The sequence below is a fragment of the Sapajus apella genome, unplaced genomic scaffold (genome assembly GCF_009761245.1).
Source record: "Sapajus apella isolate SASKATOON/1434 unplaced genomic scaffold, GSC_monkey_1.0 scaffold35, whole genome shotgun sequence".
NCBI lineage: Eukaryota > Metazoa > Chordata > Mammalia > Primates > Cebidae > Sapajus > Sapajus apella.
In genome coordinates, this window is record NW_022436975.1 from 6,624,542 (window position 1) to 6,649,815 (window position 25,274).

Genomic DNA, 25,274 nt, shown 5'->3' on the forward strand with positions numbered 1-25,274 from the left:
CGGTCGGTGGCTCTACCTCCGAGAGCTCTCTCGTATCTAGTGATTCTCATATTTACTGTTTCCCTTTAGGGGAACATGATCGGCAAGTGCAGAATCGTCTTAGGGGCTGGAGATGACATTAAATAAAAAGGTTTAAAACCAAATTGTTAATTATCTCCAGGTATAAACGATACACAAAATTTTGCAGTCTTGGGAGAAGGGTTTTAATGTGCCTCCTAATCAGACCAGGTTCTGCAAAAACAAAATAAAACATCCCTATTTCAAGTTAAAAAGAATGCTCCTATTCCCAGGTTAAAAAAAAAAGTTGTATTCCTTTTTCATTTATCGAGTAAGGAATTGAGAGATGGGTGCTGACTTATTACAGATTCAAACTTCTTGCCACAAACGGAGCTGGAAATGCATTTAACAGCCTTTTAGGAAAAGCCTAAAGCTTTAGAATTTCAACATAGCCAGGTTGCAATCTTTTTTTAAGAAGGAGTTTTGCTTACCTCTTGTTGCCCAGGCTGGAGTGCAATGGCGTGATCTTGGGTCTCCGCAACCTCCGCCTCCCGGGTTCAAGCGATTCTCCTGCCTCAGCCTCCCGAGTGGCTGAAATTACAGACATGCACCACCACACCCGGCTAATTTTGTGTTTTAAGTAGAGACGGGGTTTCTCCATGTTGGTCAGGCTGGTCTTGAACTCCAGATCTCAGGTAATCCGCTCGCCTCGGCCTCCCAAAGAACTTGGATTACAGGCGTGAGCCGCCGCGCCTGGCCCAGGTTGCAATCTTGATCTCTTTTTGTTGCTGAAGTTTTGGAGTGTGGCCTCTACCTGTAGGTCTTTTGACGTTAATAGGGAGCGGCTTTTCTGTTTGTTTATTTTTTGAGATAGGGTCTCATTCTATTGCCCAAGCTGGAGTGCAGCGGCGCATCCCAGCTTACTACAACCTCGACCTCCTGGGTTCAAGCGATCCTCCTGCCTCTGCCTCCCAAAGTACTGGGATTACAGGCGTCCGCCACCGCGCCCGGCCTGTTTTGCTTTTAAGAAAAAGAATAACGTGGCCAGAGTTTGTTTGTTTATTGTTTGAGACGGAGTTTAGCTCTGTCGCCCAGGCTAGAGTACGGAGCCTCTGCCGGCTTATTGCAACCTCTGCCTCCCGAGTTCAAGCGATTCTCCCGCCCCAGCCTCCCCAGTAGGTGGGATGACAGGCGCATGCCACCCTCTCCCAATTGTTTTATTGAGAGAGATTTATTTATTTAGTAGAGACGGGGTTTGGTTATATTGGTCAGTCTGGTCTCGAACTCCTGACCTCAAGTGATCCATCCGCCTTGGCCTCCCAAAGTGTTGGGATTACAGGTGTTAGCCACCGCACCCGGGCTGTTTTTTGCTTTTAAGGGAAGGAATAAAATGGCCAGAGTTTATTTTAATCAAACCAGTGTAAAACCTTTATCTTCTGCATCATAGCTTCATTTAAAATTTACTTATTTCATAAAAATGTAAACAACATTTGAATAGAAAAGTTTCCCTGCCCCAGTCCCAACTTTAGACATCATAATTGCTTACTATGTCCTGTGTTCACTTGCACACATTTTCTATCTACAGTCATACAAAGGAATTTCTTCCCCAACCCCCATGGGATCACATTTTCCTATTATTCTGAAACTTGCCTTTTCAGTTAACAGTACACATTTGGTGGTCTTGTATTCCTAGAATATGGACTTCGATTTACCGGTTGATTGCCTTCTCCACTCTACCCTGGGGTCAGCCCCACTTGTACCGTCTCCAGTCCATTGTCAGTTTGTGATTTAATCCTTTATATCATGTACAATCTGAGCCCTGAGGCCCCTCACACATGCACAAACTGAGTTTATGCACAGAGCAGATAGTACCTGTACTTAAACGTAGAGGACTCACTGGGAGCACGTTTTACTCCAAAAGGGGCAAAAATTGTGCACATCGTAAGTGCAGTATTTTTTACAAGATGGGTGTTTTCTGTGCCTCGGGGGTGCTGGCAGAGAGAGGTGCATGGAAAACTCTGTTCAGGTTACTTCCTCCTGGAGAATTGTCCCTCCGTTGCCTGCTTACCGAGTCAGGTGCTTGCCTGCGTGGATGGCTTGTTGGCATTTCCGGGACCCTCCTGTCCTAAGGCTGAGATCTGAGAAGCCGATTCTGTCCCGGAGGTGAGATCTGCCCGGATAATCGTAGGCTGACGGGCTCCCTGTTCTGGCAAGATGGTTAATGTGTACCTCCCCTCTCACACTGTGTTCGTCTGGGTGATAAAGTGTGTGGGGCGCCTCTCCGCCAGCTTCCTGTCCTCTTGGGAGATGTCTGCGCTTTGTGAGTTTGGGAAGCGACTGGGTCCCCAGCGAGGTGGGCACGGGCGGAGGAGCTGCCTTCCTCGGGGAGGCGGCGCAGCGCGGGGTTCTTAAGGGACCAGGCCAGCGACCAGAACCGGCCCCCAACCCCTGGGAGGCCTGGGCTTGCCCTTCCCCGCGTGCCCGTGGCTGCGCCGCACGTGGCTCCGGGCTCGCTCCCGTTCCACCGCCACGGCCGCCCACGCCCTACGTCCCCGCTGGACCGCCTGGAGCCGGACCCCGCCTCCCTCGCCCCGAGATGCCCGGGGCCTGCGGGGCGCCTGCAGCTAAGCGCAGATCTCCACTGCAAGCCCTCGGTCCCCGCATTGCCGGGCCTGCGGGCGCCCCCCGGCGCAGTGCGCGTGAACTGTGGGTCTCGCCCGAGGCGCGCGGCGAGCGCGGCTTCCAGGTGCAGCCACCGCGACAGCACCCGGCGCGCCGGGGCAGCGATCGCCACGCCGGATACTCGACCTGCGGGTCGGCGCGGACCCCAGGCAGCCCGCCCAGTCTCCTGGAAACAGTCCGGGCGCGCGTGCCGACTTTAACGCCGGTTCCTCTGAGTTGCGCTACCAGTTCACCACGTATCACTAAGCCTGCCTTTCTCAGAAGGATCTTTCCGGTAAGGACAGTGTTTAATATTGTTAACGTATCAAAGGAGGCAATGAAAATGTGCTCTGCTTAAGCATATGCAAAATCAATCTATTTCCGTTGTCTACTTATGCACGTTATTTTTTGCATTTAAGTTTGATTATTTTAAAACTGGAAAATTAATGGGCAGTGGCAGAAACCGCTTTCGTTCCTCCAAAAGTTATCTTCTGCCAACTAGTTTTAAACATTTTACTAACAATTATTGAGTATCTTCTGCATTTTAAGTCATTATTTCTAAAGTTCTTGGTTACTGACATCTTGTAAATTTGAAAAATAAAGTTTTTCTTAAAAAATTACGTGTGTATGTAGGTTTTGTATTCTGCAAAATTAACTGAAGAGAGAGAGAGAGTGTGTGTGTGTGTGTGTGTATGTGTGTGTGAGGTCCCGCAGGAAGCAGCTAAGGTACTTAAAGGGGGCCTGAAGAAAGATCATGAATGGTCTATGCACGTGAATCCATCTTGGGACTGGAAGCATCCTGGGGTCCAGGCGCTCAAAGCTCCACTTATCAGGCCTGACTGGGATGATGGCAAAGCAGTCCCTGGAGCCCACAGTGACCTTGGCTTTAGGAGTCCTGCCAGCCAGGAGTTCTGACCTTGGGAAGTCGAGCAAAACTACTGCTAATTGTGGTCCCGAAAGATGGGACCAGGAACTAAATCCTGGAGAGAATCCTGTTGCCCACCTGATTTCCAGACCAAACCTCCGAACCAGAGGACCTGAGGCCTGTGGACACAGGCACCGGGAGAAGGCAGGGAGAGGGCATATTCCGGGGGACACCCAGGTGGAAAGGGCCAGGCTTTCCTATAAGCAGCTTCATGGGAGGGCGTTTAGCAGAGCATCTGAGAATGAAGTGAATAAAATGGACCACCATGCTATGGGTGTGGAGCGTCAGGAAGGGGAGGACGGAATCTTAGCTGCTGCTTTTCTCATCCTCAAGAACTTCATGACCCAGATGGGGACCCAAGTAAAAATGAATAACAATACAACATTCTCCAGTGGAAGGTTCCTTCCCTACTTTCTCTGGCTGACATCACTTCCTAGAAATGTTGAGTGACACCCTCTTAGGAGCTTGTGTTTTGCCCCTTAAATGTGAGACGTTTGAAATACCAGTTTCTGAGGAGGCCTTTTCAAAGGTTTGGGTAGATTAGTACCTGTGGAATAGCTAGTAAAATGGATTAATAAATGCCATTCTCCATGATAAACGTAAAGCATATATCTCGCTATTTTTCATACTACTTACTTAAGACTGAATGAGCTTGGCTACTTTCAGACCAAAAATTAGCTATGGTTTTCAAAAGAGCTCTGTAATGTTTGAGTGCTTTTCCCTGGAATCAGGGATGTGGATGTCGGGTGAACGATTTTTGTAGAGGGTTTCTAAAACTGGTTTTTCAGGAAGCATGTTTGTGATTAAAGGTGTAGCTCTATTCCCCGGATTCTTGTTAAATAAATTTTGAAATGAAATACTGTAATACCACATGACCAGCACTGTATTGCAGTTTAAGAACTGGTGACCACCACTGTATTGCACTTTAAGAATTGGGGACACAGCTCCCTTTTTGTGCTCTCAGATGGGATGTGATGGTGGCAATTCTTGCTGCCTCCCCAGCAGAGCTTTGGTTTTCCTTTGGGGAACTTGCCCTTTCAGCACTGTCAGCCAGGAGGTCTGGATGGAGGTAACTGGGGTGAGCCTTGCAGGTTTCAAGCTTGTCAGCATTGCCTATTCCCCGCCCTCCCCACTCCACCCTGTTATTGAGTTAAAGGAGAGCCATGACTCACAGGCAGGTGGATCACCTGAGGTCAGGAGTTCGAGACCAGCCTAACCAACATGGAGAAGCCCCATCCCTACTAAAAATACAAAAATTAGCAGAGCGTGGCAGCACATGCCTGTAATCCCAGCTACTGGGGAGACTGAGGCAGGAGAATCGCTTGAACCCGGGAGGTGGAGGTTGCAGTGAGCTGAGATTGCACCATTGCACTCCAGCCTGGGTGACAAAGCGAGACTATATCTCAAAAAAAAAAAAAAAAAAAAAAACCAAACAAACAAACAAACAAAACCAGCTGGGGGTAGTGACTGGAGGCAGCCCTCCTTGGACACAGTGGGGCTGACGGTCTATAACCAACACAGCCATTTTCATGAGCATTGGGCCAGGAGACTACCAGTGGAGAATGGACACAAAGCCATCGTGGTGGAAGGGAAAGCAAGGACACAGAGAACCTGGATCCCAGGTGACAGTACTGAACCTCAGACTACTTCAGTTATGTGAGCAAATGCAGTTCATTTACTATGAGCTTGTTTTCCTTTCACTGGAAACAAAAGGACTCATAACAGATAACCAGGGAAGAGGGCAGGCTAGAGCAGTGATGCTAATTCTACTGGCTCGCACAAGGAAATACCAAATATGGAATCTCCTTGGGCCACTGGCATTTGTATTGCGGGGGTTCATCCAGAAATGCCGGATCTCAGATCATCATCTCGGCACGTCTACTTCAGATTGGTCCAGAACAATACCTCTCAAATGAATATGCATGCAGACCTCCTGGGGATCTTGCTAAAATGAAGTTCCAAGGTTTTGCACTTCTAGCAAGTTCCCAGGGAAGGCTGACTGATCATACTCAGAGAGCAAAGCCCTGATCTACACTTACTTCATAGGGGCCATTCTTTTTCTTTTTCTTTCTTTTATTTATTATTATTATGTTTTTGAGATGGGAGTTTTGCTCTTGTCACCCACACTGGAGTGCAATGTTGCAATCCTGGCTCACTGCAACCTCCGCCTTCTGAGTTCAAGCGATTCTCCTGCCTCAGCCTCCCAAATAGCTGGGATTACAGGCATGCACCACCACGCCTGGCTAATCTTGTATTTTTAGTAAAGACGGGGGTTTCTCCATGTTGGTTAGGCTGGTCTCGAACTCCCGACCTCAGGCGATCTGCCTGCCTCAGCCTCCCAAAGTGCTGGGCCTTAGGGACCATTCTTAACCTAAAATACTTCAAGTTCAGGACACTGAAGAGTCATTTCAGGAAAGTCACTAGATGAGAATCTTGGGTCATGTGTCCTTGGCTCCTTACCTCAGCACGGCCTGTCCTCCAGGCCCACCAAGGTCCTCTTTCTTTTCTCCAAAGTCTTATCAGTGATGTAGTTAGATTTAGACTGTTGTGGGCTGACAACACATACAACCTGTTGGTGAGTGGCGAGCAGCCCCCACTTCCTCCAAGCATTTCCACTGGCCTCACTGCCCAATTCATCATTGCTCATCATTTCACGAATCTGTTGCTGGTTTGCTTGTCTCTCTTACTAGATTAGAATCAGGCTCTTGCTGTAACACAACATATTGAATTAGATACTGAGTTTCTACCTTCTACAAGCCAGTGATTCTCAAAGCAGGTTGCAAACTGCAATCAGTGGAAGCTTTAAAAAAAGACTGAGGCTTGGTCTAGTCCTGAGATTCTGATTTAATTGGTTTGGTCTGCAGTCAGGGTGTTTTCGGTTTTAAAATCTCTTGAAGTGTTGCTAATTGCTGTCATAAATAGATGAACATAATTGATATCACAGAGCTACCTGAGAAGTCAGTTACTTATTTAGGTATTTATTTCATCAAATGTTTACTGAACATCTATTATATGCCAGACACTGCATTGTCTTCAAAGATAAGGCACATATATTTCTTGTCCTAACGGAGCTTGTCATCCTGTAGAAAGGAAAAGTGTATAGACAAATAACTGTAATGGTGTGTTCAATGCAATAACAAGTATTAAAACTATGGCAAAAGTGATCCTCTGGTAGAGTGATGGATTCCATGTAAAGGGGCATGGGATAAACGTAATAATGGCTGACAGTAACTATGGAAGAGGACGGCCTCCAGTGAGTGCTGATGTGTGTGTGAGGCCTTGAAGGAGGAGGGAGCCCAGTGAGGAAGGTGGGTGGGAGATGGGGTGAGGAAGGTTTTCCTGGGTTGAGGTTGAGGGATTCGCAGATGAGAGGGTGGAGAAGCTCAGCGGCTTCCCTTCTGTTTTCTTTGTAAAATCAGAGTGGAGTGAAGATCTGAGAGGGCACAGTGGTGGGTGTTGGGAGGGCGGGGGGCGGGCAGTGAGCTCTGTTCTGCACCGTTGCAGGCCTGATAAAAGTGAGTTCATAGATGGGCGTCCTTCAGGCTGGTGTGAGCAGAAGCACCCATGTAGACAGAGATGACTGAGGCTACAGGATTTACCCAAAGCTGCGCTTTCAGCAGCAGGAGTGAAGGCAGACAAGAGGGCCAGAGAGTGTTGGTGAGACTGGGCTTTGAGAGTTTCCAGTTCCATATGGAGGTGAGATCTGAAGGGAGCTTGGAAAAAAGGGGAGGGAGACACTGGGATGACAGGAGAAAGTATCAGAGGGAAATTCCAGAGACAAGTAGGTCAGGGTGACCAGAATGTGCAGGGCGGGCTGCTGAGGGGGTGACAGTCACTGGCGTTGTGGAGCTTGGGGACGTGGATGCTGAAACCCCCCATGGTGGGGCGGGGTGGGGGGAAGATTGAGATCCTCTCCGTATGTGGTTCATGAGATGCCCACCAGTGGGGGAAGGCAAGTCTGGTGGGAGTGGATTTGAGGAAATCACTCAGGATATAAAGGAGCAAGAGGTAATAGAGAACACAAGGAACAAGGCACTGAATTGCAGAACAGAGCCCGGGAGAAACAGGAAAATGCTGAAGAAAAAAGGCACGGATTCCTAGTGATAAAAGGAAGCCTTACACATCCTTCCGGAAGCTGGATTTTTGTTTTGTTTTGTTTAGGGGCAAAAGACCTAGAGTTCAGAAACTTTGCTAGAGGCAACAGTGGAACTGTTGCTATCAGCTCAGGGCCAATCTAGAAAGCATCTCTTATCAACTCTAGTTGATTGCAGGCTTTACAGATAAGCGATTTCAACAGTGCACCGCTCCTGAGAACTTCTGGTTAGAATTAATTGATCTTGATCACGGAGTGCTAAACTTTAAAAATCATTATTTAAAAATATTCTGCCCAACAGCTGCATATTGATACCTTGAGGCAAAGCCCCATTCATCTGGCGTCAATTACAGTTCTGCTCAGCCTGGAGGGACGCCTGACTTCCCACACTTGACTTTCCTCTCTCCCCCAGACCCTAGAACCTTCCCTAATCTTGCTACTGAGCATACGGCCAGGCTCTCTATCTGACAGCATAAAGACGACACCCAATGTCAAGAGGAGCACTATGTGACCCAAGATATAATGGGACTCCAGAAGGTGGGTGGCTTTCCCCGAATTTCCCACTAGAGGAGCGGGGATGCGCCTGGGGTGCTGGAAGCATGCGTCCTGGGGCCCTCCTGGAGCCCTCCCCCTCCAGAGAAGTCCAATACTCTCCAAAAACAGGGCACACAGACCCTGCAAGATGAGTCCCCTACCTGGAGAGAGACTGAGCCACCCAAAGACCTTCAAGCACAGAACCCGAGTTCACCAACCAATGAATGTCCCGAGCATCCTCAGACCCTCTGCAGCCCATGCTGGTGTGAATGTGGAGTCGGTTCTCTCTTGAAAGTGCATTACTAGCGGCGGTGGCGACATCCCTGTTTGCAGAGGAAGAGAGGCCTTCCTCTTCCCAAGTGGACCCTACACTCCACTCAGGGGAATCAAAAAAGAGGAGGATAGGGCTTTCTGCCTTCCTTCCCCAAGCTTTTGTTTGTGGGCGGTCTCGGGCTTTTGCCAAACCGTGGACGCCAGGACCGTCCAAGAGCAGAAGGGCTCGGTCTGTGGGGGAGTCTCCAGGTGCGGCTACACAGAGCGTGGGCCAGCACACCCACTCCCGTTACTCATGCAGCTTGGCCCTGGCTGAATGCATGAACAATCTCTTCCAGGCACTCCCTGTTTTCACTTCCCGCTGCCCACAGGGCCCCTCCTCTGTCTGACCCTTGAGGTCAACATGCTTTCTAGCTGATCCACCCGGCTTCCTCCCTCGGGCTGGGCTGGAGGCTGTTTTTTAACTTCAGGGGTTCCTGGAGAAGAGCTTCCTCTGGCCCTCCACGATCACATCAAATGCACTGGACTCAGGGTCTTGAGAGTTGAAGATTTGGAAGCAGAAGGATCAGTGAGTCCGAACAGTGGGAAGGAACATGATGCAAGAGGCAGGACTTGAAAACTCCGTGAGCGAAGGTGGGCAAAGGGCCGCCTCAGACAAGGAGAGATGGGAGCGCCTCGCATTCTGGGTGCCTTGGTCAGCAGCCTGAGAGGCCGGCGCAGGGACACAGGGGTGTCTGAGGGGCTCTGGTGAGAGTTCCTGCAAGTGGCATACCGTGGCAGGATGGGCGCTGTACAGGTGACCTGGGCTCCTGTTCTTAGAGCGCCCTAGCTAGCTCTGTGACCTGGGGCCGGGCCCCAACCCCCAGAAGGTCTGTTTCCTCCCTGTAAAATGCAATGATTATATTAAATAACTACCTGCAGAGTCACTGTACGGATTGGAAATATTTGCACAGGGCCTGTCTGGATGGAGGAGACCCGTGTATCGGAGTTCCTCTCATCTGATATTTCCACGGGAGCTGTGGGGGCAGCTGATGGGAAAGAGCTTCTGCCCCACTAGCCCAATTCTGTACCCACCAGTGCAGCCTGAACCTCTGAGTGACCACCCTCCTGAGCAATCATAATTCACTAGGACAGAAACACGAAACAGTTTTGTTTGTCTCGTGGAATGGCTTTCACTATGTTCTCTTAAAACTCCCTGCCTTGCTCTTTAATGATCCCTTGGGAAGGTTTTGTTACTTTTTAGTTACTTTTGTTAAAATCAAACTGTATTTATTTGAAAACTAGGAATGCAAAAAGTCAATTTGCTGTAAAGCTGCAATCATAGTTTAAATCTTAACCTTTCTATTCCCTCCCTAAAGGATTAAACCAGGACCCTATCTACCAGCCTGGAGGAGGAAGGACACCCCGCCTTACAGATATCCCTTCTCCCCTCCCTCTCTAAGGCAGTCTCCTGCTGTGTGCACTTTAGGCTGGGGTGTGGAGGAACGAGAGAGAGAGGAACAAAGGTCATTTTACCTACCTGGTGGCCACTGCTGTACTTATCTCTGGTGCTTCTCTGCAGGTCATTTACTGGATTAAGATCCCCTATGTGGCAGGGTCCAACTCTCTCACGGGCCACATGGGATGCTTTAGAGGGTGCTGGGGGTCACCATACTGCCTCCTTCCTGGGAGACAGGCTGCAGCTGGCCACTTCCATATCCACCTCCCTCTCAACTCCCATCCTGGGCAGCAAGTCCACAGCTCTGTGCGCAGGCGCCCTCACCTGGAAGGCAGCTTTCTCTGTGGGGCACTGGCAAGATGACTAGGGCCTGGCCACTTTGCATGGCGCCCACTCTCCACGGGGGAAGTCTATGCACTACGGAAGGTGGAAGGTCGTGAGATGGCCCCTACTGCCCCTCTCTCTCAGCCCTGCCACTTCCCCTCAATTCTCTTTTTTCTTTGTTTAGGTAAGATCATCAAATTCGATTCTTAGACATCAAATCAGGAACCAGAGTTCAGCTCTACTTTATTGCATTCCCTGAAACATCATCTTCCTTTTCTTTTTTTCTTTTCTTTTTTTTTTTTTGAGATAGAGTCTCACTCTGTCATCCAGGCTGGGGCACAGGGCATGATCTCAGCTCACTGCAACCTCCTCTTCCCAGGTTCAAGTGATTCTCCTGCCTCGGCCTTCTGAGTAGCTGGGACTACAGGCACACACTACCGCACCTGGTTAATTTTTGTATTTGTAGTAGACACAAGCTTCGTCATGTTGGCAAGGCTGGTCTGGAACTTTTGGGCTCAAGTGATCTGACGGCCTTGGCCTCCCAAAGTGCTGAGATTATAGGCATGATCCACCATGCCTAGCCTGTCTTCCTCTTCAGAAATTATTTAACTTATAATTGTTTATTATGTAATCTATAAGACATTCAAGGCGGGCACAGTGGCTCACGCCTGTAATGCCAGCACTTTGGGAGGTCGAGGTGGGTGGATCACCTGAGGTCAGGAGTTCAAGACCAGCCTGGCCAACATGGTGAAACCCCGTCTACACTAAAAATTCAAAAATTAGCCTGTAATCCCAGTTACTCAAAAAGCTGAGGCTGCAGAATTGCTTGAACCTGGGAGGCAGAAGTTGCAGAGTGGAGATCGTGTCACTGCACTCCAGCCTGGGCGACAGAGCAAGACTCCGTCTCAAAAAAAAAAAAAACAAAAAAAGACATTCAAAATTACACAGTGTAAGAGCATACCACCATTGTAAGAAACAAACATCTTCCACAGTTAGTACTTTGAATTCCTTTATATAATATTACATCTGGACCGTGTTTGTCATGATTCTTTATTTGCATGTGGAAGAAACTCAACTCTGACTGGACTATTAAGAAGAAAGGAAGTATTGGCTATGTAACTAAGCCACAGAAAGGACAGGTGGACTTTTTCTTCTTTTGGCTTTTTTTGTTGTTGTTGTTTTGAACCTTTAAGGATAATATATATGTGTACTGCCGGGCTATAGAAGTGTGTTTGGTTTGTCTTTTGAACAAGGGTTGGGGATGCACATGGCAGCACTAATGAACACGATCTACATCAACAAAGACACATGGAGTCAGAAAGCAAAAAACTGGTGCCTGGCATGGTCAACTTCGGTTTCCTCATCACTCAGCAGGATGTTGGGGTCCCCATGGCTGATGTGGGACAGATGTCCAAGCTCTGCACATTGCAGGGAGCCCTCAGCACCAGCTCCAGTGATGCGTCTCCCTTGGAAATTCTTGTCATGCTCATATCCCCGAATCAGCCCTTTGAAAACCCCAACCAGGTCCAAGGTCTTGGCTGCTTACAGGAGGGCCAGGCACTCCACCATGGGCAGCATACACACCACCAAGTAGGGCTTGAACTTTGTAGGGTTGATGTGGACCTCGGTGTAAGGCGAAGTTGGAGAGGGAAAGGCAGGGCCCCACCCCCTGCACACGTGAGCTCAGCCGATTGTGAGGTGAGCAGTTTCAAGGCACCCCATGAGCTCTTGCCGGGCCGAAAGTGGAACAGTCCTCTGTTCTCTTCTGAGCGTCTCTTGGCCTGTTGGCCTCATTGCTTTGGGCTGTGGACCCCCAATAATACTGGATCCATTGGGACCGCTCTTTCCAGCCTCGTCGCTAGATAAGATGTGTGCCCTCCAGCAGCTCCAGCCAGAAAAATGCAGGGGACGTCATACGCCTATCATCGAATCAATTATTGTGTGCGAGGGCACCGGGTATTGTGTTAGGTTGAGACTGAGCTTTTACAGTTAGCTATTTTATTTTTAGAAAAATTTGAGAGAGGACGCTTGCTACTACTTAATGTCCACTGTATAGATGCACTGCATTCTTTAAACTGCTTCATTTTGCGCCGCTAGAGGTGAAATTCTCGGACCGGCGCGAGACGGACCACAGCGAAAGCATTTGCCAAGAATGTTTTCATTAATCAAGAACGAAAGCGGAGGTTCGAAGACGATCAGATACCGTCGCAGTTCCGGCCATAAACGATGCCGACTGGCGATGCGGCGGCGTTATTCCCATGACCCGCCGGGCAGCTTCCGGGAAACCAAAGTCTTTGGGTTCCGCGGGGAGTGTGGTTGCAAAGCTGAAACTTAAAGGAATCGACGGAAGGGCACCACCAGGAGTGGAGCCTGCGGCTTAATTTGGCTCAGCACGGGAAACCTCACCCGCCCGGACACGGACAGGATTGACAGATTGACAGCTCTTTCTCGATTCGTGGGTGGTGGCGCATGGCCGTTCTTAGTTGGTGGAGCGATTTGTCTGGTTAATTCCGATAAACTGCTTCATTGTAATTCTGTTTCAGGGCTGTGCTGTTCTTATTTGGCCAATCTCTATTAATGGATATTAAAGGTGTCTTCATATGGAATCAATTTAGGTTCCTATCAATGGTGGAGTGGACAAAGAAAATGTGGTACATATACACCGTGGAATAGTATGCAGCCATCCAAAAGAACAAAATCATGTCCTTTACAGCAACATGGCTGCAGCTGGAGGCCATTATCCTAAGCAAATTAACACAGGAACAGAAAACCAAATATTACATGTCCTTACTTATAAGTGGAAGCTAAGCTTTCGGGACACGTGGACATAAAGATGGTACCAATAAACCCTGGGGACTTGAAAGTGGGGCAGGGTGGGGATCAAGGGCTGAAACACTTCCTAATGGGTACTGTGTTCATTATTCAGGTGAAGGGTTCAATAGAAGCCCAAACCCCAGCATCACCCTTGTAACAAACCCGTGTATGCACCCTCTGAATCGAAACAATTTTAAAAGTGAGAACTCAAATTGACTGCATGTGGTGGTTGTCATCCCAGCACTTTGGGGGCTGAGGCAGGTGGATCATTTGAAGCCAGGAGTTTGAGACCAGCCTGGTCAACATGGTGAAACCCCATCTCTATTAAAAACACAAAAATGAACCATGGTGATACACACCTGTCATTCCAGCTCCTCAGGAAGCTGAGGCAGGAGCATCACTTGAACCCAGGAGGCAGAGGTTGCAGTGAGCAGAGATCACCCCACTGCACTGCAGCCTGGGTGACAGAGCAAGACTCTGTCTCCAAAAAAGGAGAAAAGAAAAGAAAAATTGTCCTCATTTTTTTTCCTGATGTGAAACATTTTTTAATTTCTGTGAGCATGTGTCCAGATTTTTTAAAAGACAAACTTCCAGAGGTGGAATTGCTGCCAAAAGGTATGCATGTTTAAAAATTTCACATTGCCAGATTGCTTTCAGTTGCACTTTGCCAGTTCACAACAGTGTTGACTTTTCCATACTCCCACCCACACCAACGTATCGTCGGTTAACCTGTGCTGTGTAACAAACTATTACCAACAATCACTTATTTGCTCACCACGCCATGGATCAGCAATTTAGCAGGGCCTAGATGGGATGGCTCACCTATGTTGACCGCAGTGCTCCAGCTTCACAGGCAGCTAGAGGTCAGTGACCTTGCTCACACATCTGGCAGTTGGCTGGCTGTTACGTGGGGTGATGGAGAAAACTGGGTCATTTGTACTTGTCTATCAGCATATCATTGGTGGCCAATGGATTCCCAAGAACTGGAAGATGCAAGTTCCATTGCATCAGTACTTTTGGGTAACACTTACTAATATCCCTTTAGCCAAAGCAAGTCATTTAGTCAAGGCCAGACCCATGGGGTAGAAAATAAAGTGTACCTCTTCATGGGACAAACTGGAAAATATTGTGGTCATTTTTAATGTATCATAACCAGGTTACATCATTTTGTTAATCTTGGTGAATATGACTGGTGAAAAATGAAATCATCTTTTCTTACATTTTACTATTGTGATGGATCAGTTTTCTCCCAATTTGTGTCCATCATTTTTATTTGTTATATAACTTGACTGTCTGTATTTTTATTTAGGGTAAAAAATAGTCATTTTTAAAATAATAATACTTAACGTGTATTCTTTTCCCACTAAATTGAAACACCATTTTTGTCATATATTAACTGTCTCATATATATACTTGGACTTTATTTGTTCTGGGTCCTCTATTTTTTCTGTACCTTATTATTATTTTTTTTTTAAGTAAAAATAAGATGGGGTTTCACCCTGATGGCCAGGCTGGCCTTGAACTCCTAACCTCAGGTGATCCACCCACCTCAGCCTCCCAAAGTGCTAGGATTACAGGCATGAGCCACCACACTCAGCTTGTACCTTATTTGTTAATTCCCTTTTTTTCCCCAGAAAAAAAAAAGGGTCTTGCTAAGTTGGCCAGGCTGCCCTTGGACTCCTGGACTCAAGCAATCCTCTTGCCTGAGCTTCCTGGGTAGCTACGATCACAGGTGCTGCCACCATTCCTGGCTCCTATTTACTATTCTTATTTTTAAAATTTCTTTTTCTGGTTGGGCATGGTGGCTCATGCTTGTAATCCCAGCACTTTGGGAAGCTGAGGTGGGCAGATCACCTAAGGTCAGCAGTTTGAGACCACCCTGGCCAACATGGCAAAACCCCATCTCTACCAAAAATACAAAAATTACCTGGGCATGGTGATGTGCGCCTGGTCGCAGCTGCTTGGGAAGCTGAGGCAGGAAAATTGCTTGAACCCGGGAGGTGGAGGTTGCAGAGACTCTGTACCCCACAAATTAATTTTTCTATTAATTAATGTTTATCCTTCTATTTAGAGTTAAAATCATATTTGTCCAGTTTGAAAAGACTTGGAACTCAAATTGGAATCATAGTACATTAGTATCTTACTTTTTGTACAATATATTCATTGTCATCTAACATTTCCTAACCTGGACTAGAGATTCAATGCAATCCCTGTTAGAATGCCAATTGCTTTTCTTGCAGAAAGGACAGCTTGATCCTAAAATTCATATAGAAATACAAGGGTCCTCAAATAGCCAACACAATCTTGAAAAAAACGTTGGAGGATTTCCATTTCCTGAGTTCAAAATTTAATACAAAGCCACAGTCTGATACTTACAACTCAACAATAAAAGGACAAATAACCCAGTTTAAAAATGGAGAAAGGGTTTGAATAGACTATTTTTTTATACTGTCTTTGTCTAGTTTTTGGATCAGGGTAATAGTAGTTTCATAAAATGAATTAGGAAGTCTTTTCTGTTTTTTGGAAGAAATTGTGTAGAATTGGTGTTACTTCCTTTTGGATTGTTTGAGAGAATTTTCCTGTGAAACCATCTGTGCCTGGAGATTTCCTTTTTTTTTTGAGATGGAGCCTTGCGCTGTTGCCCAGGCTAGAGTGCAGTGGCGAGATCTTGGCTCACTGAAACCTCCACTTCCTGGGTTCAAGTGATTCTTCTGCCTCAGCTTCCCGAGTAGCTGGGACTACGGGCATGTGCCACCACGCCTGGCTAATTTTTGTATTTTTAGTAGAGATGGGGTTTCACCACATTGGCCAGTCTGGTCTCGAACTCCTGACCTCGTGATCCCGCCAGCTCGGCCTTCCGAAGTGCTGGGATTACATGCGTGAGCCACTGCATCCAGCCTGAGATTTCCTTTTTTAAGAGCTTTTTAAATTATAGATTCAATTTCTTCAAGTGTTATAAGATTATTCAAATAATCTGTTTTATATTGAATGGTAGTTTGTGATTTTCAAAGAAGTGGTCTGTTTGATCTAAGTTATGGTTATAGAATTGTTCATAGTATTCATTTACTATTCTTTTGATACCTGCAGGGTCTGCAGGGATATTCTGTTTCATTCCTGATATAGTAATTTGTATCTTTTCTCCTTCTTTGTCAGGCTGGCTAGAAGTTTGTAACTTTTATAGATTTTTTTCAAGGAACCAGTTTTTGTTTCATTAGTTTTCTCTACTGTTTTTCTGGTTTCGATTTTATTAATTTCTTGTTTTTCTGTGCCCTCCCTCCCTCCCTCCTTTCCTTCCTTCCTTCCTTTCCTCATTTCCTTCATTTTTTCCTTTCTTCCTTTTTTCTTCTTGCTCTGTCACCCAGGCTGGAGTGCAGTGGCAGAATCATAGCTCATTGCAGCCTTGAACTCCTGGGCTCAAGGGGTTCTCTCACCTCAGCATGCCAAGTAGCTGGGACTACAGGCACTTACCTAAAAAAAAAAAAAAAAAAAAAAAAAAAAAAATCATTCTACCATAAAGACACATGCACACAAATGTTCATTGTGTACTACTCACAATAGCAAATACATAGAATCAACCTAAATGCCCATCAATGACAGATTGGATAAAGAAAATGTGGGGCATATACACCAGGGAATGCTATGCAGCTAAAAAAAAAAAAATGAGATCATGTATTTTTGTAGGAACATGAATGGAGCCGGAGGCTATTATCCTTTGCAAACTAATGTAGAAACAGAAAACCAAATACTGCATATTGTCACTTATAAACTAAATAATGATAATTCATGAACACAAAGAAGCAACAGGAACTGGGGTTTATTTCAGGGTGGAGGGTGAACGGTGGGAGAGGGGCAGAAAAGATAACTATGGGCTTAATACCGGTGTGATAAAATCTGTACCACAAACCCCTGTGGCATGAGTTGACCTGTGTAACAAACCTTCACTTGTACCCCTGACCCTAGAATGAAAGTCTTTAAAATACTAGCTTGTGACTTGGCTAGCTCACTTATTAGTTCTAATAGTTTTATTGGTAGATTATTTGAGATTTGCTTTGTAGACCCATATGTCATCTGTGAATAAAGACAGTTTTAATTCATCATTCCACATTTATATGCCTCCCCTTTTTTTTTATTGTCTTACTGAGCTGGTGAGGACTTTCTGTACAGTCTCGAAAAAGGGAAACATCCAAGAGCTTTCCTTCTTTTTCTGGTGACATGACTCGTTGGCAAGTCATCTCCCAAGAGAGTGAAAGTACATTTTTTTTTTTTTTTTGAGACGGACTTTCGCTCTTGTTACCCAGGCTGGAGTGCAATGGCGCGATCTCGGCTCACCGCAACCTCCGCCTCCTGGGTTCAGGCAATTCTCCTGCCTCAGCCTCCTGAGTAGCTGGGATTACAGTCACGCGCCACCATGCCCAGCTGATTTTCTGTATTTTTAGTAGAGACGGGGTTTCACCATGTTGACCAGGATGGTCTCGATCTCTTGACCTGGTGATCCACCCGCCTCGGCCTCCCAAAGTGCTGGGATTACAGGCGTGAGCCACCGCACCCGGCGAAAGTACATTTTTAATGACTAGACTCTGCCTCCATGACACTCACCTTTGGAGGCAATCCAACTGCCTTAGTTTGAGAAGGGAGCAGAACAAGCTTTGGTAGTTTGAGGACTAAAAAAGTGAGTGACTCAACACTTGTGGTGGTTCTTCCTCAGAATGAATGCCCAGTGATTATGCGTCCCTGATAGGTAGACTCTAAACATGTCTTCAGGGCAGCTGGGCCCAGAGAAGAACGGACATTCATTGAACTGAGAGGATGGGACTCTTAGGCTACCACATGGCAAATATGGTGAGAAAGTCTTTGCATCACGTGTGGCTCTGAGGAAGTGGAGGCATACAGGGGCGACATCTAACTGCAGAAGTCCTGGCCGTGCTGGGAGATAGACCTTTGCTTTGGACTGAGGGAAGGCTGATGGCAGTCCTGGGTGGCAGAGATATGGCAATGCCAGTGGCAATGGCTTGAGAGACTCCAGGGCGGTTGGAGTCCTGGATCCACTTGGGAGTGAATGTTTGAGGGATCTTGGTTTGGACTGCATGTGACTCTGACGTTCTTGAATGGTCCAGAAGAGGATAAGAGAGAGCCCCCAGGAGGGCAGAAATGTACTTCCTGCTAGTCACACATTTGGGAGTTCAAATCAGTTTAACTCAATTGTGGGAGATGAAATAAATAAAAAGCAAAACGATTGAATGTTTTGAGAAGGAACGATGGATGTGTAAAGTGCAAGGTGAGCCGCCGTGCACTGGTGTGTACTGTTCTCACAGGTCAAGGGAAGGAAAGGTGTGCCCAGCATGGAGGCTGAGCAGGTGAAGCCTGTACTGGAAGGTCAAGTCCATCGGCCCGTTCGGAGTGAAGGAGAACCCAAGGCTCTGGGGCCAGAGTGGGGGGAACTTGAACAATGCTTCTGCAAAGAACTTTCCTACAAGGAGTTAAAAACAATTCAAAGATCTGGAAATATTTCCACTTTTTTTTTTCTTATCAAACTAAAGTCATTTTAGTGGGTATTTCTTGAAGTTATTAAGGGAGTAGACTTATTGTTTAAGGAGAGGGTGGCAGCTCCATTTACCAGGGAGAACCTATTTAAGAACCCACAGTCTTGGGCTCTTTCCAAGGCATTGTAAATTTACTTTACAGTGTCTGATTTACTTTAAAGCTTCTTGTTATTGCAGTTTAAAACAAAATTTATCCTGCACGCATCCTGTTTAAAACAGAATTTTCTCCTCTGTTAGGCAGAGATAAAGAATGCAAGAACGTGTACTTTATAGCGTTGATTGCACCTTGATACTAAGTGAAAATGGGCTGTGATGCTTTAAATTATCAGGTTGATGGCTGAAGGGGAACCAAATCAAATATGCTTTTAAAATGTAATTTTGTTACGTCTTAATTTAATGAGGGTGTTCTAACAAATGGAAGAAAAATGTATTTCTTCTCCTCCTCCTTCCCTTCCTCTTGCTCCTTTACTTTCTTCACCTTTGTGTTCCTCTTTAGAAGTGTGACATGTACACATTTTTATGTAGAGCATCATGATACCCTTCCATTTAGATCCCATTTTCTTTCAGAAGACAGCAGTATGCTCCCCAGGCTGCACAGCATGCTGGCGGATCGCACCTGTCCCACAGAATCACTAGCAGCTAGAGCAGCTCTCCCTTGCTGAGCAGCGCAGGGTAACCGGGACCTTCTAGTGCAGCACTTTTATTTCCCTTTGCCAATTCACAGCAGATTTGCCTCTTGCATATAGTGAGCAAAGTCCCCAGGAGTGTTGTCTGTGTTCCCCCACATCATGCGAAGGCAGACGCAGCAGGCTCCGTGCACTGGGCATGCCTTTCTCTCTTTGATAGGGCCTGGGTATTTGGTCCACAATTTTTTTTTTTTTTTTTTTTTTTTTTGAGACAGAGTATCACTCTTTCACCAGGCACCAGGCTGGAGTGCAGTGGCACAATCTCAGCTCACTGCAACCTCCACCTCCCAGGTTCAAGCAATTCTCCTGCCTCAGCCTCCCGAGTAGCTGGGACTACAGGCACGTGCCACCACGCCCAGCTAATTTTTGTACTTTTTTAGTAGAGATGGGATTTCACCATGTTGGCCAGGATGGTCTCGATCTCCTGATCTCTTGATCCACCCGCCTTGGCCTCCCAAAGTGCTGGGATTATAGGCGTGAGCCACCGCGCCCGGCCTGGCCCACATCTTTATCGTTTCCAAGACTCTTGCAGAACAGGAGCCATGCTTTTCAGCTTATGATCTCTGAAAGAAACACAGCTCATATATGCTTGCTCCGGAGATTGAGCTAGCTGACGATGATTAACATTGACAAAAAAAGTCGAAACTCTACAAGAGTAATATTTTACTGCAAGTCTCAAGGAGTTTTAACACGGATAGGTCTGGACTATGGCCCACTGAAGTGTCATGAGAACTAGGTTTGCTTGCTTTTTAGGGCATTCCCTCTCATTTCTAGATAATCCGGAGAAAAAGGGCCAATCTCCTGCTGAGGTTCAGCATCATTCTTGGCCTGCAAATAGCGCATTTGCCTGAGGGCAACTTCTTTCACCTGCTCTCACAGACGCCCCCGGTGCTTTATGCTGCCTCTCCTAAACTCACCAGCATCCTGCTCTCCTCTGGGAGGCCTCTATGGCTTTGACCTGGAAAGGTCTTTCCACTGCCCTGGGCATCACACCCACTGTCCAGTTGCTAGGGACGATTCTGGTTGTAGGCCTTGGAATTGGCCTTGTTTTATGCCAACTTTATGGTCTCAGGGTAGAGACTACCTGTCCCATATCCATTACCTTTAAAACAATCAGCCAGATTTGTGTTGCTTGGTATTTCAAAACTTGAAATAGGTCTACAAGCATAGGTCTTGTAGGACCTATGCCTCAGTTGTGATTTGAATGCTTCTATATACAGATGACTTTTCAGGCAAAAAGACTGGCACTTCCTTGATGACTGGCCAAGTCTTCTCAGCCATACCACCAGTACTGCTCACCCTCTAGGCCGTCTTTGGCTCGTTTCCCCCATCAATTGCCAATCAACCTCTCTTCTTCCCCCCTTCTCTATCTCACTACCTCAGCTTTGGTGTTCTACAACATTTGAATGTTCTAATTTGCAGTTTTTGTGACACTTTTGGTTCCATATAACAGAAAATCCAACCCTAATTTGCTTAAGTAACCATGATCTTTTTAACTCACACAATTAAAATGTTTACAAGTAAGACATATTTCAAGCATGGATGGATTTAGGGCCTCAACAATGGTCTCAGAACCAAATTTTTCTTCTTCCCTTTTTAAACATTTTGACTCTGGTTCCTTAGAGGTGAATCCACTTTTAGATTCCACTTGGAGGCCAGATGATTGGAGCAGCTCTAATACCCACATGGCAAGAGGTACCTACATGGTCTCATCACCACTCCACTAATGGCATCTTAAGTTGGCTGCTTCTCATGCAAAACCCAGTATCTGTTGGGTAAATATTGTCAGTTCAAGATTTCTTCCTTTGTTTTCTCCCTAGGGGTTCTGGAAGTCATGGCACATGGGGCCGGGGATGTGGCTTCTCTGTTGGTGTCTTCATGGGCTTCCATCCTTGCTCTGTCTTCTGATGAAACATTTGCCTCCCCTTCTGTTCTCCAAGTAGATGTCTGTCGTTTTTGTCCCAACTTCAAGATGTCCTCACTCAGCTACTTCTGTTTTACTTTCTGTGGCACAATAATTTTTGGTCACCCTGCTGTTTCCTGTGGGGACTGCCTGAGCCTTTAAAAAAAACCCAAAAAACAAAAAAAACCTGGTGGGGGTGGTGGTTCACACCTGTAATCCAGCACTTTGGGAGGCTGAGGAGAGAAGATCACCTGAGGTCAGGAGTTCGAGACCAGCCTGACCAAATGGCAAAACCCCATCTCTACTAAAAATACAAAAATTAGCCAGGTGTGTTGGTGGGTACCTGCAATCCCAGCTACTCAGGAGGCTGAGGCAGAGAATTGCTTGAACCTGGGAGGCAGAGGTTGCAGTGAGCCAAGTTCGCACCTATGCACTCCAGCCTGGGTGACAAAGCAAGACTCTATCTCAAAAAACAACAACAACAACAACAACAACAACAACAAAAAATGAGCCAAGTTAATTGTAAGCAAAAAGAACAAAGCTGGAGGCATCACACTACTGGACTTCAAACTATACTACAAGGCTACAGTAATCAAAACAGCATGGTACTGGTACCAGAACAGAGATGTAGACCAATGGAACAGAACAGAGGCCTCAGAGGCAACACAACACATCTACAACCATCTGATCTTTGACAAACCTGACAAAAACAAGCAATGGGGAAAAGAGTTCCCATTTAATAAATGGTGTTGGGAAAACTGGCTAGCCATGTGCAGAAAGCAGAAACTGGACCCCTTCCTGACACCTTACACTACAATTAACTCCAGATGGATTAAAGACTTAAACATAAGACCTAACACCATAAAAACCCTAGAAGAAAATCTAGGCAAACTCATTCAGGACATAGGCGTAGGCAAGGACTTCATGACCAAAACACCAAAAGCATTGGCAACAAAAGCCAAAATAGACAAATGGGACCTAATCAAACTCCAGAGCTTCTGCACGGCAAAAGAAACAGTCATTAGAGTGAATCGGCAACCAACAGAATGGGAAAAAAATTTGCAATCTACCCATCTGACAAAGGGCTGATATCCAGAATTTGCAAAGAACTAAAACAGATTTACAAGAAAAAAACAAACAAGCCCATTCAAAAGTGGGTGAGGGATATGAACAGATACTTTACAAAAGAAGACATACATGAGGCCAACAAACATACGAAAAAATGCTCATCATCACTGGTCATCAGAGAAATGCAAATCAAAACTACATTGACATACCATCTCACGCCAGTTAGAATGGCGATCATGAAAAAATCTGGAGACAACAGATGCTGGAGAGGATGTGGAGAAATAGGAACACTTTTACACTGTTGGTGGGAGTGTAAATTAGTTCAACCATTGTGGAAGACAGTGTGGCGATTCCTCAAGGACCTAGAAATAGAAATTCCATTTGACTCAGCAATCCCATTACTGGGTATATATCCAAAGGATTATAAATTGTTCTACTATAAGGACACATGCACAGGAATGTTCATTGCAGCATTGTTTACAACAGCAAAGACCTGGAACCAACTCAAATGCCCATCGATGATAGACTGGACAGGGAAAATGTGGCACATATACACCATGGAATATTATGCAGCCATCAAAAACGATGAGTTCGTGTCCTTTGTAGGGACATGGATGAACCTGGAAACCATCATTCTCAGCAAACTGACACAAGAACAGAAAATCAAGCACCGCATGTTCTCACTCATAGGCCGGCGCTGAACAATGAGAACACATGGACACAGGGAGGGGAGCACTACACACTGGGGTCTGTCGGGGGAAATAGGGGAGGGACAGCGGGGGGTGGGGAGTTGGGGAGAGATAGCATGGGGAGAAATGCCAGATATAGGTGATGGGAAGGAAGGCAGAAAATCACACTGCCATGTGTGTACCTATGCAACAATCTTGCATGTTCTTCACATGTACCCCAAAACCTAAAATGCAATAAAAATTAAATAAATAAAATAAAATGAATAACCAAAAAAAAAGAGAATATAACATTAAAAAAATGACAACAAAACAAAACAAACAAAATACAAAAATTAGCTGGGTGTGGTGGGCATGCCTGTAATCCCAGCTACCCGGGAAGCTGAGGCAGGAGAATCACTTGAACCCAGAAGGCAGAGGTTGCAGTGAGCCGGGATTGCACCATTGCACACCAGCCTGGGCGACAAGAGTGAAACTGCGTCTCAAAAAAAAAAAAAACCTGAACATACTTGCTGTCGTTCCTGGCCTAATGTTTCATATGTAAATCGAATCTCAGATTAGTTCTACTCACATATTTCCAGCCATGTGTTGGTGTGTCTAACTCTTTCTCATAAGGGTTTTGACAAGGTTGAACAGGGACCAAGGAGTATCAACTCTGATCATGAGTATTGATAACCTTCTCCTTGCCCTAGCTGGTTAGATTAAAAAAAAAAAATCACCCATTGCTTAAAAAAGAGCTGCATTCCTTTCTGCGCACTCTCTAACTCTGTAAAGCACATTCGTTCTGTGCTTGAGTCCCCCAGGCATTGCTCCTGCTGTTCGCAGGCAAATATCTGGAATTCTAATATAAACACAGCAAACAGCAACAGTTACAAAACATTTTCTTTCTTAAGTTTCTCCGAATCCATGGCTTTCAAGACTGTTGCCTCTGTTTTAGACTTGAAAGAGTCCTCTGAGAGATGGAGAAACCAAGAATTGGACCCTCTGTGGACTCAGAGCCTCCTGCTGAGATGTTAGGGAGAATGGACCACACGAAATAGGGCAGCGTGGGAAAGGGTGTGGTGGAGGACACGACTTGGTTTAAGTGGTCCCAATTTTAACTTATTTCTATTCTACCTAATAGCTCTTGTCGCCTGAAATCAAATATAATGAAATGCTGTAATGACCATTACGGGATGATGTTACAAAGGACATGACTAGTAGGGTTTAGGAGCATTGGTGGAAAGGAAGAAATATACATATTCTCCCAACTTCTCAGGGTGGATCAGAGGGTAGTAAGTGTTACGTCTGGGATGTGATATGCTGAGATGGTGATGAGGGTATTCCTGGAGCTCAAGCTTGTTTATCGTGTCAGTTCTGAACACGAAGAAAGACGTGCTAGGGCAGTGATTCCAGCCCCTGGGTACTTAAATGAAAATACCTAAAGGTACTTAACAAAAATGCACTGGGCTTCCTGAGCCAGAATCTCTGGGGTTGGTGATAACCTTCCAGGGAATTTTTTTTTTTTTTTTTTTTTTTAGATGGAGTGTCATTCTGTTGCCCAGGCTGGAATGCAGTGGTGCAATCTCTGCTCACTGCAACCTCTGCCTCCCAAGTTCAGGCGATTCTCCTGCCTCAGCCTCCCGAGCAGCTGGGACTACAGGCACGCGCTGCCACGCTCAGCTAATTTTTGTGTTTTTAGTAGAGATGGGGTTTCACCATGTTGGCCAGGCTGACTCAAACTCCTGACCTCAAGTGATCCACTGGCCTTGGCCTCCCAAAGTGCTGGGATTAGAGGGGTGAACCACCATGCCCAGCTGTAGGGGATTTTATTGTAACCAGCCTAGTACAAGTCAAGTATGTTTAGGGAACACTGGGTTAGATCAGGGAAGAATCAACAAAATATAAAATGGCAGCAGGATCCCCTGGTAGCTAGGTTTTTAAGAGACTTCATTGTCAAGTGCTCCGATATGAATGATGCTAGACAAGAAAGAACAGTGAACTGAAAGAATTTTAATGATTTGTATGTGGAGGAGAAGATGTTTTCATATTTGGAGCTCTCTAGAAATGTTTCGGTAGGGGCCGGGCGCGGGGGCTCAAGCCTGTAATCCCAGCACTTTGGGAGGCCGAGGTGGGTGGATCACCAGGTCAAGAGATCAAGACCATCCTGGTCAACATGGTGAAACCCCGTCTCTACTAAAACTACAAAAAATTAGCTGGGCATGGTGGTGCGTGCCTGTAATCCCAGCTACTCAGGAGGCTGAGGCAGGAGAATTGCCTGAACCCGGGAGGCGGAGGTTGCGGTGAGCCGAGATCGCGCCATTGCACTCCAGCCTGGGTAACAAGAGCGAAA

The 25,274-nt window shown here is 46.2% G+C and overlaps 1 long non-coding RNA gene across 1 annotated transcript; it reads left to right on the top strand.

Annotated features, from left to right (window-relative positions):
- The first annotated feature begins 12,372 nt into the window (after positions 1 to 12,372).
- LOC116563470 lies at positions 12,373 to 24,925 on the top strand. Its single transcript, XR_004274411.1, has 3 exons — positions 12,373 to 12,455; positions 20,456 to 20,460; positions 24,915 to 24,925. It is a non-coding gene; the product is annotated as an uncharacterized LOC116563470 (long non-coding RNA).
- The last annotated feature ends 349 nt before the right edge of the window (positions 24,926 to 25,274 follow it).